The following is a 15323-nucleotide window of genomic DNA, read 5'->3' on the forward strand; positions in this document are numbered from 1 at the left end:
GAGCCATGGGCTGGCTGTGGTGGGACCATAGTGAGGAGGGACGTGCTGGGGATGGGGAATGGTAAGCAAGGTGGGGAGAAATGGGTGGTCCTGGGCAGCAGGGAGCTGCAGAGGGAAGAGTTTTGGAGCAAGACACAGATGGCTCCAAGATCTCCTAGGACTTTCTAGTCATCTCTGGTTGAGCCCTCCCAGTTCCTGCAGAGTGGTAGGCAAGGGCTGGGAGCAGCTCTTGGCTCTTGCTTGGGCTTCAGGTAAGTTGCTTTGCAGGCAAACATGGTGACCCATGCCGGTGTCCAAGTACAGTGCCCAGCTCCCCCAAGCAGTGTGCATCTTCTCCTCTTCCTCCTCCCCTGCTTTGTACTTCTCTCTGCTGTCCAGGGCCGGGGCCAGTTTGGTCAAGACTGCTTTCAGCAAGGTGCTTGCTAAGCTCGTCTCATGAGAAGGACAAACAATGTCTCATCAGGTGGAGCCTATAGACTTCCCTATGATAAAAATAAATCAACTTCCATGCAGTATCTGCAGGAGCTCTCACTTGTGCCTGAGAGGAGTCCGTGAGCAGAGGGGGTTTGGCATAGCTGTTTTCTGGTGTGGACTCTTCCCAAATTGCTGCAGGGGACTGTCCTTCAGTGCCTGTTCAGGTTAACTGCGTAGGTGACAGGGCTCAGGGGGGGGTTGCCCCAGTGCAGCAGCCAGGTGCCTAAAAGCCATCTCCCCAGAAGGAGGCTTTTCCAAGACCCGGCATCCAAAACGGCAGGTGAGTACTGGCCACTAGCCCCCGGGTTGGAAATTCAGTGCGCCGTGTTGACCGGGCTCTGTTTAAATACATTCTGATTAATTAAGTGCTAGCCTGTTTACATCAGCCCTCCAGCCTGCTTGTCCACTGCACAGCACCGCTTGGCACTGCAGGAAAGAAAGATGCCTTTTGCTGTTTGGCTGACTCCAGGCTGGATCAGCTGGCCAGGTGCACGGCCAATTTCCATTGCTGCTTTGAAGCTGAGAAGTATTTTGAAAAGAATAGACCCTTTAGCCCTGTAAGTAAAAGCCATTTATCTTAGGATGAAAAAGTGCTGGCATGGAAAAATTCCAATGCTATGAAAGTCTCTTTTCCTGAATGTCTTGGATACTTGCTGGATTAGGTTCACTGGTAAAGAGCTTGGAGTTATGAATGTCTCTTTTACAGAAAAGAGCTGCAGAAGGAAAAGGCAAGCACTGGCATGCTTGTAAGTGGGACAGAGCGAGATTCCCTGTGGACTAGACATTTCTGAGATTGCTTTTAGAGGTACGGTCAGTATTGCTGCAGTGAGCTGTGGTGGTAGTAAATACTCTATCGTAACCATAGCTGTTACTGTTTCCCAAGGGTAAGGTATCAGCAGAATACCTTATATAAACAAAAGCGAAGCACTATTTGCTTTGCTCTGCATGGCTGTTTAATAACGCTTTGTGCTCCATATGGAGAGCGTCAGAGTGTTTCATAGAGACTAATGAAATTAGCCTCACTATGCTCTTGTGAGGTGGGGATGCGCTAGTAGCCCTTTCCCTGGGCTCAGCGTGCGTGTGGTGTAGGACTCCCAGCTGTGTGGGGTGTGTGTCCATGTGCTTTCCAGCAGGAAATACCCCGGTGGGATTGGAACTTCTGCAGCCCCTGGTCTGCTCCACCACTGCCTCCCCAGCTGGTTTCTGTTGCCAGACACCGAGGGTGGGTGTGGGAGGGGGTGGCAGCGAGCACGCTGCTGGGTCACCCCCCTTCAAGGTGCAGGCTTTCTCCTAGGTCAGAGAAATCTTCATCCACCCAGGGTCTGATAGGCAGAGGAAAAAACCTCAGATCCTCCTCTTGTGTTGCTCAGGGTGTCTCTGCTGGATTTCGGGACCTTATGTCAGCTTGCAGTGCTTGAGCTCCAGGACTTTTCCTACATGGTCAGTGACGAGGATGCTGGAGCGGAGTGCTCTCACTTGCACTGTGCATGGCTATGACCTCTTTGGTTGGAAGACAGGATGTTCACTGCAGTTTTGCAATGATTCTGCCCTTCTCACGCACAGTAGCCCCAGTTTTGTCACAAACATCAGCACTGGCCCCGGGGTTGTTATTGGAGCTACCACTGATGCTTTGCTTTAAATAGATCCTAAGCAAACCTCTCTGTTTGTTTTTCTTGACATGGTACTGACTGGTGCTTTCCAAGAAACAAGGAAAAAAAAGCTGGATTCACAGTGGTGACTTTGACTTCATCTGGCAAGAGCAAGCTGATCTCCTAAATGAGAAAGGCACAGCCACGAAGAGGAAGACTAAACGGGTCACTGCGAGAAGCAGTCTGTTCCTTCTGACCCAGTGGCTGCAAGTGACACAATCTCACTGATGTTTGGGTAGGAGATCCCTCCATTTTAGGACTTGCTCTGTCACAAGAATACCAAAGGGCTTTCCAGGTGCATGAGATCTGCATATGGAGTTTCATAATGGATTTCATAAAGTTTGCTGCACTTTACCCTACTCTTCTAGGTAAATATTTTGTCTCCCAAATAATCATTCGCCTTTCTGGGTCATGTAGCCTGTGAAGCTGATAGGCTGGTGCCCGTTGCAGGGGTGAATTCCTGACAGAGTGGATGGAGGAGCAAGGGTGCTGGGGAATGTCCCTGGTGCCCCCCCTTCTTGCCCCCCAATTGTGCTGCATTCCTCCTGTGGAGTCTGCGGGGTCGTGGTGGCCCAGGAGCTTAGACACCTTCCTCCAAGTTGGGCACTGGCGAGGGCACTTACTTTGGAGCAATTTGGTGGGAGGTCTGGACTCAGGAGCATCTCAGAGCGATACCCTGGATGTCCACGCCTCTTAGGCTGGACAGGGGTGCTGTCGTGCATTCTGGGAGAAGAAACTCCTGGGAGCCCCTCAGAGCCTTTTCTATCCTCTCCTTTGCTGTATTGCTGTCTTCTATCTGGAGGTCCAACCAACAAGAGCTGAGAAACTGCTTTGCCTATGTGGTACTAACGTATGGGCCATTGAAAATGGTCCCAGTGACTCAGAGTGGAAGAGAAGTGCCACGCGTGGACTTGAGCCCCTGTTATGAGTAGAAGGGACAAAAATAGCACTTTGTAGCATAGTCTCCATGATCCAACTCCTCTGTGTCCTCCTAAAAGTTTGTTGCCTGGCATCATCCTGCAGTGCTGCCAGGGCTCTGTGGGTCCACAGGGCACTCTGCCTGGGTGCCCTTGGCCAGCTTTTGGCTGTCAGGGTACAGCTACCAGAACAAGAGGCAAATCCCAGCACTTAGGACTCCAGCCCCAGCGAGTCACCAGTGTTTGGCCAGCAGTGAGCTCAGGCTGCAGTGTTTGGGTTGGTCTCTCTGAGCCTCTCCCTCCAACTGCTCACGAATGCTTGGAGGTGTGGTCTGGTTGGTCTGGGAACGGGTGTTCAAACTAGGCTTTTCTACCAGTGGGAAGCTGACTTGGGATGGCTTCATGGGAAGCTGTGGTCTGCTCAGGTTTAGGTTTGAGGCGGGGGGAGTCCCAGTGGGCACATGAAGATGCAGTGAGGGCTCCAGGTGATGCTTCCTTCTTCCTCAGCCAGAGGTCTGAGCTGGCCTCTGCATCCCTTTGTGAAGTGGCCACTCTGACTAGCCCACATCTAAATCCATGAACTTTGCTTAAGGAGGAGGTAGAAATTGAGTTTTAGGGAGAACGCTGTGCTTTGGAGGTAATTGTTTTCACGATGGGCAGAGCCAGACCCCATATTGCAACACAGGCTGAAACGTGGATGTACTTGAAGGTTCATCAGGTCTGGATCTGAATTTTGTGACTGACTCTGTCTTAATGAATGGCTGGACCGTGCGCTCCTGAAATCCAAACTGTCCACCTCCTAAAGCTGCACCTGCAGAGAGAAGTTACTAACAGCATTACCTATACACAGCACATCGGGCGGGCTTCTCATTGTGTGGGTGGGGGTGGTGGAAAATGCAGTTCAGTTTTATTTTAGGACTACGTTCACACATCTGATTAAGCACACAAGGATTGCCAGGGAGACCTCAGGCCAGGTTTCACTATCCGTGCCAGCCAGCGAGACGTGGAGGGAGCGTGAACCCCCTGGACGGGCTCTGTCCCACTGGCCCTCCCCTTCCCTGCCTGCTGCTGAATAGAGAAGCTGTGAAACTCGAGTCTGAGGGCCACGTCTACAGGCTCTCTGGTGTCATGGCATATGACATTGGCTACAGCGGGCAGTCTTGATGAGCAAGGTACAAACCCCATCCTCATCTGAGCTGACCACTGGCTTTTTCTAACACTGCTTAGAATTTGCACTTTTTATCATCTGAACGATAAGGCTCTGGTACTTCCCACTTGTTTTTTCTCTCCTGCCTGTAGTGCCCGGAATATGTGTTAACAGTCTATTGATGGAAATGATAATTAGGGGATTTGTCATAAGAAATGTGCATGAACTTTTCAAGCTGTCATTCAAAAAGAGATGTTTTATAGTCAACTCTTGATTATCTGTGGGTGCCTTATCTGATCTACAGATTAGATGTGCCATGTTTGAAAAACCCAGAACTCTTTCAGAGCCATTTTAAAGTATAATACATAATGGGTTTTTGTTTTTATTTATAACCTCATACTGCATCTTAAACTTGCTTTTTTTCAAAGGTAAAGATGTTAAAGCACGACATTCCTGGGGCCTTATTTACATGTATTTTGTAGTATTTGTTCTGCTTTTCATTCTTTTCCCTCATTACCCCAGATACTGAGAGCTGAGTATATCAGATTATAGCATCTGTGGGGGAGGGCATGTGACACGGTAACCTTTCCCCAGCTGTTTTCTTTTTTTCTGGTGCTGCATAAGAGTTTCTGCAGGGTGATGCTGCACAGCCAGATGGGCTGGAGAGGAAGAGGGAGTGCTCTGCTGTGAAAAAAAACACAACAACCAAAAACCACACAAGCGTCTATACCTGAAGGAGCGTGAGTGAGTGACAAACAGCTGAAAGAGAAGGGATGTCTTAGAAACCATTTGTCAGGCTGGAGAAGCGGCAGCTTGTTAAGAACGTGCCTGTTCAGTTAAAAGGATGAATTCAGCTGCCATCACTTCAAAAGCCCTCACAGCTGAATCAGCAAATTTCTGTTTCCATACATAATGGATGCAGCCAGCGTGCCATTACGATGCCCAAAACAAGACTTGTGCTAAGCTGCTTAAATTAGCTGTTTACGATAGTTACACTCTATAGCTGTAGTTTGGTTTTTTCCCTGGGTCTCCTTCTCTTCTCACGCCTTTTGTTTTTGCAGCCCTGGGAACAGCTGCCTGAGCAAGGATTTCAGGGAGGGAGTGGTACTGACTCAGTGCTACCTGCGCTGACATTTTCAGCCATGCCTTTCATGATCTTTTCAGCCTGCGCATTGCCTGCAAGCCCCACTGACCCGTGCTGGTGCCGCCTATCCCTGGTGCTAGCCAGGGGCTGGGGGCTGCCATTGCCGGCGGACCGACCCACACGGCAGCGGCATGCAGGAGCGCAGAGCCAGGGCACTGGATGCTTTCTTCCCACGCTTGTCCCCGTTCCTTCCTTGCCATCTCCTCACCTCCTCTGCCTCTATCTGTCACAGCCTTCTCTCAAAGGCCGCCGCATCTCCTGAGCCTGGAGCTGCTCCCTGCTCTCCTGGCATGCCATGGCTTGGGGCAGGTACTTCTCCTGCCTCGGCTTCTCTCTGGCCATATCAGCGCTGGGTACAGCTGGTGCCAGAGAAGGACCCAAATCAACCCAGCCAGGCTCTGGCAACATTTGGGTCTAGATCCCTGGTTTGATTATCAAGGTTTCTAAGAAATGACACCTTCTTTCAGTGACAACTTTTTAAGTGTTGCTTGAAAAGTTTTACAGTAGCTCAGCATTCTCACAAAAACAAGTCATGCTGGGTGAAGTATTATTGAAAGGTTGTCAACATTAAACCAAAACCTACTGCTCTGTTATAGTTTTTCTTTTTTTTACCTGAAGGAATGGGGAAGGAGTAAGAAACAGTGAAGGGGGAAAAAAAAAAAAAAAAAAAAAAAGGACTTTTCCTGTGAAAATAGAAAAAAATAATAGAAAAGTTGGCAACTTTTTATTCCAACCAGAAGGTTTTCTGAAAGCAACTTCTGGCTGAAATTTTTTTTTAAAAAGTGTTGGCTGAGAAATGTCAACCAGCTCTAATATCTTATGAAAGATGTTGCACTTAATAAAACTGCAGGCAGGCAGGCAGGAACAATATACCCATTCATCTCCGCCTAGCCCCTCACTCTCTTTCCCTGCCACCCTGCTCGCTCCCGGAGGTGTGAGCCCTAACTGGTGATGTGAGCTCTTCCACTGGCTTCAGTGAGACTTCTGGGCTAAGAAGTTCTTTTGTGAGCCACAGCTGCAGGGCAGTAGCTAAGGGAAGCACATGTCGCTGCAGGTGGGGGACGCATGGTGTCCCTGCCACGGAGCGATGGGAGCTGTGACACCTCCGGTGGATGTCCTACGTGGAGGCCAGTGGAACACAGTGGATCGAGCAGTGGTGCCGGCTAATCCCCATTTCCTCAGCCAGGCTTTCTCCCTCCCTCTCTTGCCCCTGGGGAGACATAAAAGCTGGCTGTGCTGCAGACAGAACACAGCCCCAGAGAGCCAGAGGAGGGAGGAGGGATCAGGGGGAGCTTCCCTGGTTACGGCATCTTTTGCAGGGGGGTAGCAGGGCAGAGCTACCTCCGGGGACTCCCCCCGCTGCCCCACTCCAGAGGAGGGACTGTGGGGATGGGGAAGTGCTTATGGCCCAACGTTTCTGATTGCTCTGCTATTTTGGGAAGCTTTTGTAAGGTAAACAAGAGCCCCCCACCTTGATTCATTGAGGTGATTAGTAAACCATAAGATGGCATTTACATTGCTAAGGTATTTGCACAAGGTCTCACCCAGACGGCAAGTTCACCGGGGAGGAGGTGACCTTCAGCGTTTCTTGCTTTGCCCTGTATCTGGCACACGGGGGGCCTGCCTGTTTGACTGGAGTGCCTGGGTACTGTAATCAAAATAAATCATCCTTATCATCGCCGGCGGTGATACCACAATGGAAACAGAAACAGGCGCCTACTTTGCACTTTGCAAAAATGACATCATGGCAAGGAGCGGGACGGGAGGTCAGAGGATGAACTCCGGGCGGCTGCCGCTGCCGCCTTGCCTGAGCCAGGCTCTCCTGCCCAGGGCCAGCTCCCGGCTCGGTGGGGGCACGAGCAAACCGCTGTGCATGACTGGGGAGCTGGTCTGTTACTGGGAGCAGTAACAACCAGGATGGCGATGTTCTGGTTCAGCCTATCGCGTTTTTTGTAGCAAAACTGGCAAAGGAGCCCCCCCAAACTCTCTGTCTCTCCCCTCCCTGGGCAAACCACAAAACATAACTTCTCATTTTGGTTGCCTGATCTGTTTTGGAGGGAAAAGAAGTGTTCAGTGAGTAGTGGAACTATTTAAGACTGCTTTTTTTCCTATGGATTTATATGATTCTTATGGTGCTGAGGGCTGACTTTGACTGAATTCTCATAATACTGAAGAAAATGAGCACTCAGAGAGTCTACTCAGCCTAGCACTGCTATGGATACCATAATCATAGGAAAAAACTTTACAGTTTGCATCTATTAAAATCCAGCAACTCCATATAAGAGCGGGCCACAGGCTGAAGACTGAATTCTCTGATGCCCAATAAGGTGTAATAATTCTTTCCCTTCGAAGGAGCATTTGAAGAGACCATGTCCAGCTGCATGTTTTCATGAAGCTCTTAGCAGCAACTTCCTATCTCAGAGGCTGAAATGTTTCAAAGAGGACTTTCTGGTTGGTGTCAAAGAAAACAGATGTGGGAAAGGTGGGGAGATGCACAGGGAAGAAAGGGCTTGTCCTTGTAGCAAAGCCAGGAGTAGCAGTTCCTGCCTTTGACTGTGAGCAAGGCACACTCGCTGCCCGTGCCTCTGCTGCCTGGCCATAAGGCAGGGATTAGCACGAGTGGTGTTAGCACTCTGGAGCTCTGGAGCACTCTGGTCTCCTTGGGTAGGAGATGTCACTCCCTTGCTGCAGGCCCTCCAAACCCTGGGCCAAGCTGCTGGCTCTGCCACCGTCTTCCTCGGTCCCATCCCTCTCCTCCCTGGGAGAGGGCAGTCGTGGGCATCACAGCGGCAGGGTCAGCCAGGGAAGGAGCCAGGGAAGGCTCCCTGCTTGGTGATGCTCTGCACCCTGGCAGGACTAGGCAAAGGGCTTTAAGATGAGTTGCTTTAACGCTTTCGCACTCCTTTTTTTCCCGCCTCAAAGAGACAAATCTTAGCTTTGAAGCCTTTGAAATGACATCAAAAGATGAGCTTTCCAGAGGAGCTTAAGGGAGTTGGGTGCGCTTGTCCCATTGATGGTCAACAGGAGATGTGTGCTTAATCTCTGGAGGTGCTTTGAAAATTTTGTCCTACACGTACGTCCTTGCTGGGGAGGAAGTGAGAAGCAGTTGGCAGCTCCTTGGCTTTGTAAAAGGCAGATCCTGCCTTTTTTTCTGAAGATAAAACATGATGGATTTGAAGATGATGTCCAAAACCTAGGTTTGCTGTGAAAACCACCAATTGATTTTTAAAGGAGAAGCACTTAAAAACAGCCTGTGATTTTGCCGCATCCCAAGGACAGTAACTCATCTGACGATAACTCAGGTGCTGCCACTTGCTCTCCCCTTGGCGTCACTGTGGGCATAGCGTAACCTTGCTGGAAATGGAAAGCCTCTCAGTATGGAAGCTGTTACCCGTGGAGACAGTACCACTTCTCTGCCTCTTCTTGTGTCATCTTTTAGTAGTACTTTATATGGCCTGTGTTACTTTTTGACAGGGGTATCACCACCTGTTTGCTTCTGCGGGTAAATATTAAACCCGGGTGGTTTAACTCGTCACACCCTGGAAGGGGGACCGCAGGGGCAGTGTGCACTGTCGGGATCTCCGCACCATCGCCAGTGCCGATGCTGGCTGGCTGCTACCAGCTGACTCGGGACCTTCAGGTGCAGACAGGACTTGCCAGGAGCTGTAAGTGCTGGTTTGGTTGAGTGCCACTAGGTGAGCATGTGAGGCGTGGGGCTACCACTGGTGCCCATCCTTGGGGCTGCCCTGGGCTGAGCCAGTGCTGGCCGTGGGGAGAGGCGGTGGGAGGGGGCTGCGGCCGGGGGCTGGCGTCAATGGGCTCCCGCAGAAAGGCAAAGGAAACTTGGCTGCAGCCTTGCTGTTGTGCTATTTTTGTTCAAGATAATAACAGGAACTCCACTGTAAATAAAAATAGACAAGTGAAGAATTTCCTGACTCTGTCTCTGTTCATTTCTTTCCTGGTGAGGAATTATCCCACCCCAGAAGAGTAAATCCTTCATGTCTGCTTCTTGGAAACTGGGACAATAACACTGGAAAGGAAAGAAGAGATTACGGAGTTGTCATGAGGGTGACAGCAACATATTGCATACTGGGTGCCAAAAATGCATCCTCTATAGCAAATAATTGCTGTGCTCTGCGGGGCTCGTCCTGGCAACGTGAGGGCAGGCAGAGACGGGCTCCACCGCGCTTTGGGCCAGCCACCCTGCCGAGGCTGCGCTGGGCGAGGACCCTTATCTCTCGGCTGCCCGGGGGGGACCCTGCCACTGGCTCTTGTGTTGGCTCTGCTTGTCACCCACACTTCAGTGGCACCTCACCTTCAGCAGCACAGAGCGTTCCTGCTTCAGCCGATAACCTAACAAGGTGTTGGGTTGGGGCTGAGATCCTTTCCCTGATAGTACCTAGTGTCTTTTCACAAAATGCATCCTTTTACTGCAGAGTCTGAAGTCCTGAAGGGTACTTTCTTCTTCCCATATAAGCCAGGGAGCTGAGACTCTCCCACCTTTACCCACTGAATGTGTCTTTTGGTTAATAACTAGTGCTGCAATCAGAAAAGTGCGTTAACCTCACTGTTGCCACAGAGCCACGGGACTCTGCCAAGCCCTGGATTAACTGACCCGAACATCTTGTCACAGTCTGCCCGCCCCTCTGATGGTGCTCGCTTGCTCCATTTCAAGTGTCCTTAGCGTTCGAGGAAAACCCAAGTCACCAGGAAATGCAGAGACATTTTTACCAGGAGTCCCAGCAGCTGCTTTGAGGAACCTGCAGATGTGCTGCAGACCGCAGCGAGGATGGGATGTGGCAGAGTCAGAGGCAGCGCCACACAAACCCGGCTGAGAACTTCTCCCTGCCAAAGGGCTTTGTGTACAATGCATGCTCCAGCTTCCCGCTCCGGCCAGGGGCTTGCAGCGAGAGTTAGTGACTCACGAGGGGTGGGAGTCTTGTTAAAGCTGTCATATGGAGGTAGCATCAAAAGCTCACCCGGTTTCAGATGTTGATTTTTCCATTCTCAGCTATTCATGGCTACGATAACGAGACATCTAAACCCACTGTTATTGTCTGTGCAGAAAGTGAAGGACAAGTGACGTCTACTCTCAAAAACAAATGCAGGAGTGTTGATTTGGGTTTTTTTCCAAACTGTAAACAGTAAGATAGTGTTTCCAAACCCCTTATTTTTGAGAAGATTTGTGCTTTAACTAAACCCAAAATGTCAAAAACGTAGAAGGCAATATATCTTCTCTGAAAGCACGTTACCAGTTTGTTATAAGAACCAGTCCCTGATACTGGGGGATAGATGCTTTGAAGAAAGAAGGGAAGGTAGGTTCTTGTTCCTGCCCCCAAATCTCTGACACCCTATGATCAAACCTCTGATTAAAGTTTACAAAGCTTGAAACTGCAGCGTGAAGAGAAATGCAAAGTAGCTTGTGAATGGAGAGGTGTGAAACTGAGGGTGTGAAACAGCAGATCTGATCTGTCAGGTCAGCTTTCTCTATCTACTGAGATGTAACCCACAAAAGATCAGGAAAGTCTCCCATACAGCATTTAGACTTGAGAAGATTTAAAAAAGGCCAGTATGTGTGTAGTCACTGGCACCATGGGAGACGGATACCCAGGGAAAAAGGGACTTGCGTGTACATGAAACTTTGCTGGCACAGATAACTAGCTCTGAGAAGCTGGATAAGGCCCGGGAAGTTCGAGTCCTGTGCTTACTTACGAATACAGCTTTTGTCGATGGCGATGAATGTTTGAAGGATAAAGCGCACGGATGGTCTCGCTCCCTTTCTGCCTCCTGCTGTCTGCTTAACTGACAGAGCGGCTCTGGTGTTAAAGCCGTCTAAGCAAACATGAAACTCCTCCATGCCTCTTACCCAGGCTGCCTCACCGAGGAGCAGAAGATGATTGGGACTGACAGTAAATGCTGCAGGAGAAAAAGTGGGTGGCGGTTCTAATTTAGGGATGCTCTCTAATTTTACCCATGCTCTCTAATTTTACCTGTTTTCTCTCTAATTTAGGGATTCAGAGCACATTGGTTAGTTAAAGCTTAATACAGACAATGCAGAAAGGTGCTGTGCTCATCCACTGCCTTGCTGAAACCTGGATTTTCACAGCAGCCTGCTGCTCCCACTGCTCAGGAGCAGGATCTTTATCGAGCCTGTTACTTTTATGTTTGTCAAGCATTTCCAGAAGAAATTCTTTGTATGTAAAGAATTTTTTCTGAAGTTTATGATCAAAAATATTCTCAGTTCAAAGCTTAGCCCTCTGATGTACTAACCTTTTTTTCATCATGGCATCAGTCTAGGCAAGAACTTACATCTGTGCTTAAGTTTAAGTGCATGCCTAATAGAGTTCAAAACATCTTCAGGAGTGTCCCTTGCTGCCCTACTGAGCAGGCACAGGTAAATGTAGTTGTCTTGCTGAATCAGAGCTAAGTGATAATATGCTTCCCTAGGAGCAGTGAACTGCGTGTGTTAACGAGGTGAGATTTCAGAGTGGAAGTGACATTAGAGGACAGGGAAACCAGATTTTAATAGCATTCACTGCACCTGGACGTGGCTGCAAGACAAGAGTCTGAGCTGGAACGGTAGGATTTTGAGACGTAACTTGGAAGCGGTCTGGGACTTTTGCATGTCTGTTGGCATTCTGTGCAGGCGGCGTACGGTGGGGAGTACAGTCACACACCTTACTTTCTCATGGTGGGACAAATAGGCCACCAAGAACAGAAAGTAGGACATTTGGCCTCTCTCCGCTATGGGAGGTGCAGTGCAGCTTGGCTTCTGAGAACTAGGACAGTACCTCCAAAAGTAGAACAGCTGGTCACCCCGTTCGTGTGTGTGTGTTGCCTTACAAATGTATCCTCTAAGGCTGAAGATGTAAGAGACATTTTTGGCCTACTTAGGGAACTGTTTCTGAAAACAGGGACAGATACACTGGAACAGACCAAAACCTCTGCTTCCCTTCTGGAGCACTGAGCAGGGCTAGCAGTCAGAGGGCCTGCATGGTGGGCAAATAAAGCCAACAGGTGCTCTGCATCGCTTCTTGCATACTGAGCCATACCATAGGGACAAATCTGCCCTCCTCAGCCAAGAGGCATTCGCTTTTCAGCAGCAGAACGTGGAGGGAAGGTGTTGCACTGCAATATGAGATGATGCTTCACCGCAACAGAGAACCATTAGCAAATCAAACTTGTGTATGTGTGTGTGTGCTATATACATATATATCATGACATATATTTGGCCAGAAACAAAAAATGTGACTTTCATTCAAGTAAAATACATAGCAAGCATCCACAGAGGGTTTCGTTGCCCTGCATTAAGGTCCTTCTCTAAGTGTAATTAGGCCCATAATGTCTACAATGCCATTCGAGTGCTGATGAAGCCAGTGGGACGGTGGCATGTCATCCTGGTCAGTAGAACGTGCCTGGGGACCATGCAGCAGCCTGTGTGGGTACGCAGCAGCACAGACTACAAACCAGGTCAGCTACCACGGCTCTTGGAAAGATGCTTCTGTTCTCACCAGTTGAGGAAAACCCCTCTGTGGCTCCCTTAATGATGGCCATTAATGTTTCCACCTGGCTGCAGCTTGGACTAATCCCACGTGGGCTTCTCACCTTGAACCAGAGGTTACTCAGAGTGGCTGCACTGCTCTGAAGTCTGGGTTTACTCTCTCGGGACTCATCATTAGTCAAGTCAGGTATGAGGCTGAATCTTAATAGTTAGAGAGGGAGGCTAATAGAATGGGAAGCCTTCCAGGTTTTGGGGTTTTTTTTATCCAGTAAGTGTGCTATGGTAATGAATTTGGAGCCTAGTGGCTCCAGTTGTAATGGGAAGCTCACTGCCTTGAGAACAGGTCTTTAATCCACATGAAGAGGTGTTTCATAAGCCATATGTGATGCCCTGCTTTGAATATTAATACCCAGAGCACTTATTCAGCTCACAGCCATTTCATGGAAACTCCGTGCCTCTGTGGGGCCAGACTGAGCCCTTGGGTGCTCTGATTTTTTATTTGGGAAGACAATTCTGGGTTGTTCTGTACTCTTAATTCAAAATCCTTATTCAGCTTCGAGTCTCTGACGCCACTGCATTTATATTACATAATACTGACTGATTTTAGATTTAATGAAAATGTGGAGGAGACTGTAAGACAGCCGGCTCGGTCTACTTAGCCAAGTGACCTGTTAGTTATATACTTCATGAAGTTACTTAAAATCTTCTACAGGGCAGCCTCTTCTAAAATAAAATAGCACAAGGAGGCAGCGGCTGTTCTGGTGAGTGCTTGTGTTTTTGAAGGCCTTCAGCAAAAGCCGGGAAATGAATATTCAGTGTGAACTAAGATGCATTCTAGCTGTGTCAGCCGTGCAGCTTTTGCTTTTTACATTTCTATCTGTGGGCAGAGCTGGGGAAGCTACAGCACCAGCGCCTCTGTTGTAGTGCTTGTTCCCTCCAAGTGCCACCCACCCAGAGCTGCGGGCACCGCATCCATGGCAGTGGCAGGCTCACAGCAAGGCGGAGGTCTCAGAAGTGGGTGCGGATGACCCCGATTATTTTTAATATTAGAGTATGCCTGGGATAATGCCTGGGGAAGATGGTTTGGGTGGCTAATGCCGGGCCTTGGTTATACTCAGACCCAAGCAATCACGAACCGATTGCCAGCTACCTTGTGGGGATCCTTCCTGCAGAGCCAGAGGTAGCAAGCCATGAGTGAATTGTCACTTCAGCGTGGTGATCATTGCAACTGTTCCGCTCTCCCGCTGCCGGGAAGGGATGGAACAGGTATCGCTTTTCTCTCCGAGTACTTACTACATTTGCATGCGCTCCCCACTTGAAGGTAGTGTTGTTATTTGCTAGTTACGACTGTGAAGCACTCTCGCTCTCTGGTGAGCAGCAGGACACGGCACACACTTGCAACACAAGGATCCTGCTCCAAGGCAAGGCAGAGGCAGGGCAGGGTTTGACGTGCATGTAGCCGGGGTAGTTAATTTGTGTCACACATGGGTGCCTGGCGCTTGCATTGCAAGTACTTGTCTCTGCGTTTGTTTCTACACTTCTCTCTGTCTCAAGGGAGCTGTTTGGAAGAGACAGTTACTCTGGATCTGAGCTTCTGGTGGTATATAAATTCCCGCCTGGTACAAAATTTAGGAGATGGCTCAATCCAGTGACACTTTCTTGATATGAATGTCTCTGGGAAGCACAAGAAGTAGAAAGCCAAAGCTAAGAAAGGTGCATTAATATCTTTGAGATGTGTCTCTGAGTCCTTCAGTGTGATAAAACAGGCAGGCAGCGAGTTGAAACCGTTGCCTGGTATGCAGCAAGTTTCTGTTCTATAGTTTTGTTCTGCCACTTCCCACCCTTGTCTGCTCAGTCCTACCTTGCACCTTACCCTCAAATTCAGACTGTAACTCTTTAGGGAACGTTTTATCCTGTTTGTACCAAGCCTGCCCCAGTGAGGACCTCAACCTACAGTTACACTTACAAACACCTAAAGATGTTTTGGCCTCTTACCCCCAGTGAAACCAATAGAAATTTGGTGCCTGTGGATCTCCGTCGCAATTTAAGCTTCTTGGATGGTGTGTTCAGAGGCATGCTTCAAAGTCCTGGGTCCCTGGGTTTCCCCTCCAGGCTTCCTCAGCTGGGAAACTGACTGGAGCACAGCAGCTCCCTTCTGGCCAGGACAGTAGGAAGTCCCACCATGGCTTAAGTAAATGAATCCTAGTCTTCGGAATGATTAAGGAGACAGTAAGAAATAGTTCTGAGAGGGAACATTAGTGCGCAAAGCTCAAGCACATGGGCCTTGCAAACTGTGCTCACCAGCAAACCCTTCTTCTTTGCTGTACTTACTCCTGCATGAGGCAAGAGGCTCACTTAGTGCTTTGGACCAAATTCTTCTGGATTTCAGTTGTGCAGCCTATGATAGAAGTGGTGTTTGCAGGATCAAACAGACCAGGTGCCTTCCAGTGAGTCTCCCAGGTGGCTGGGGAGGGCACCACCGCACCATCAG

General features: G+C 49.3%; 1 long non-coding RNA gene across 2 annotated transcripts; it reads left to right on the forward strand.

The window, feature by feature from the left end:
• The first annotated feature begins 257 nt into the window (after positions 1-257).
• On the forward strand, positions 258-9260 carry LOC114012650 (uncharacterized). 2 transcript variants are annotated; one of them, XR_003555258.2, is made up of 4 exons: positions 258-754; positions 841-1031; positions 1181-1279; positions 2178-9260. It is a non-coding gene; the product is annotated as an uncharacterized LOC114012650 (long non-coding RNA). The 2 variants fall into 2 exon arrangements; XR_003555257.2 differs by lacking the exon at positions 841-1031.
• Positions 9261-15323: the final 6063 nt, after the last annotated feature.

Source organism: Falco peregrinus, chromosome 7 (assembly GCF_023634155.1).
Source record: "Falco peregrinus isolate bFalPer1 chromosome 7, bFalPer1.pri, whole genome shotgun sequence".
NCBI classification, from domain to species: domain Eukaryota; kingdom Metazoa; phylum Chordata; class Aves; order Falconiformes; family Falconidae; genus Falco; species Falco peregrinus.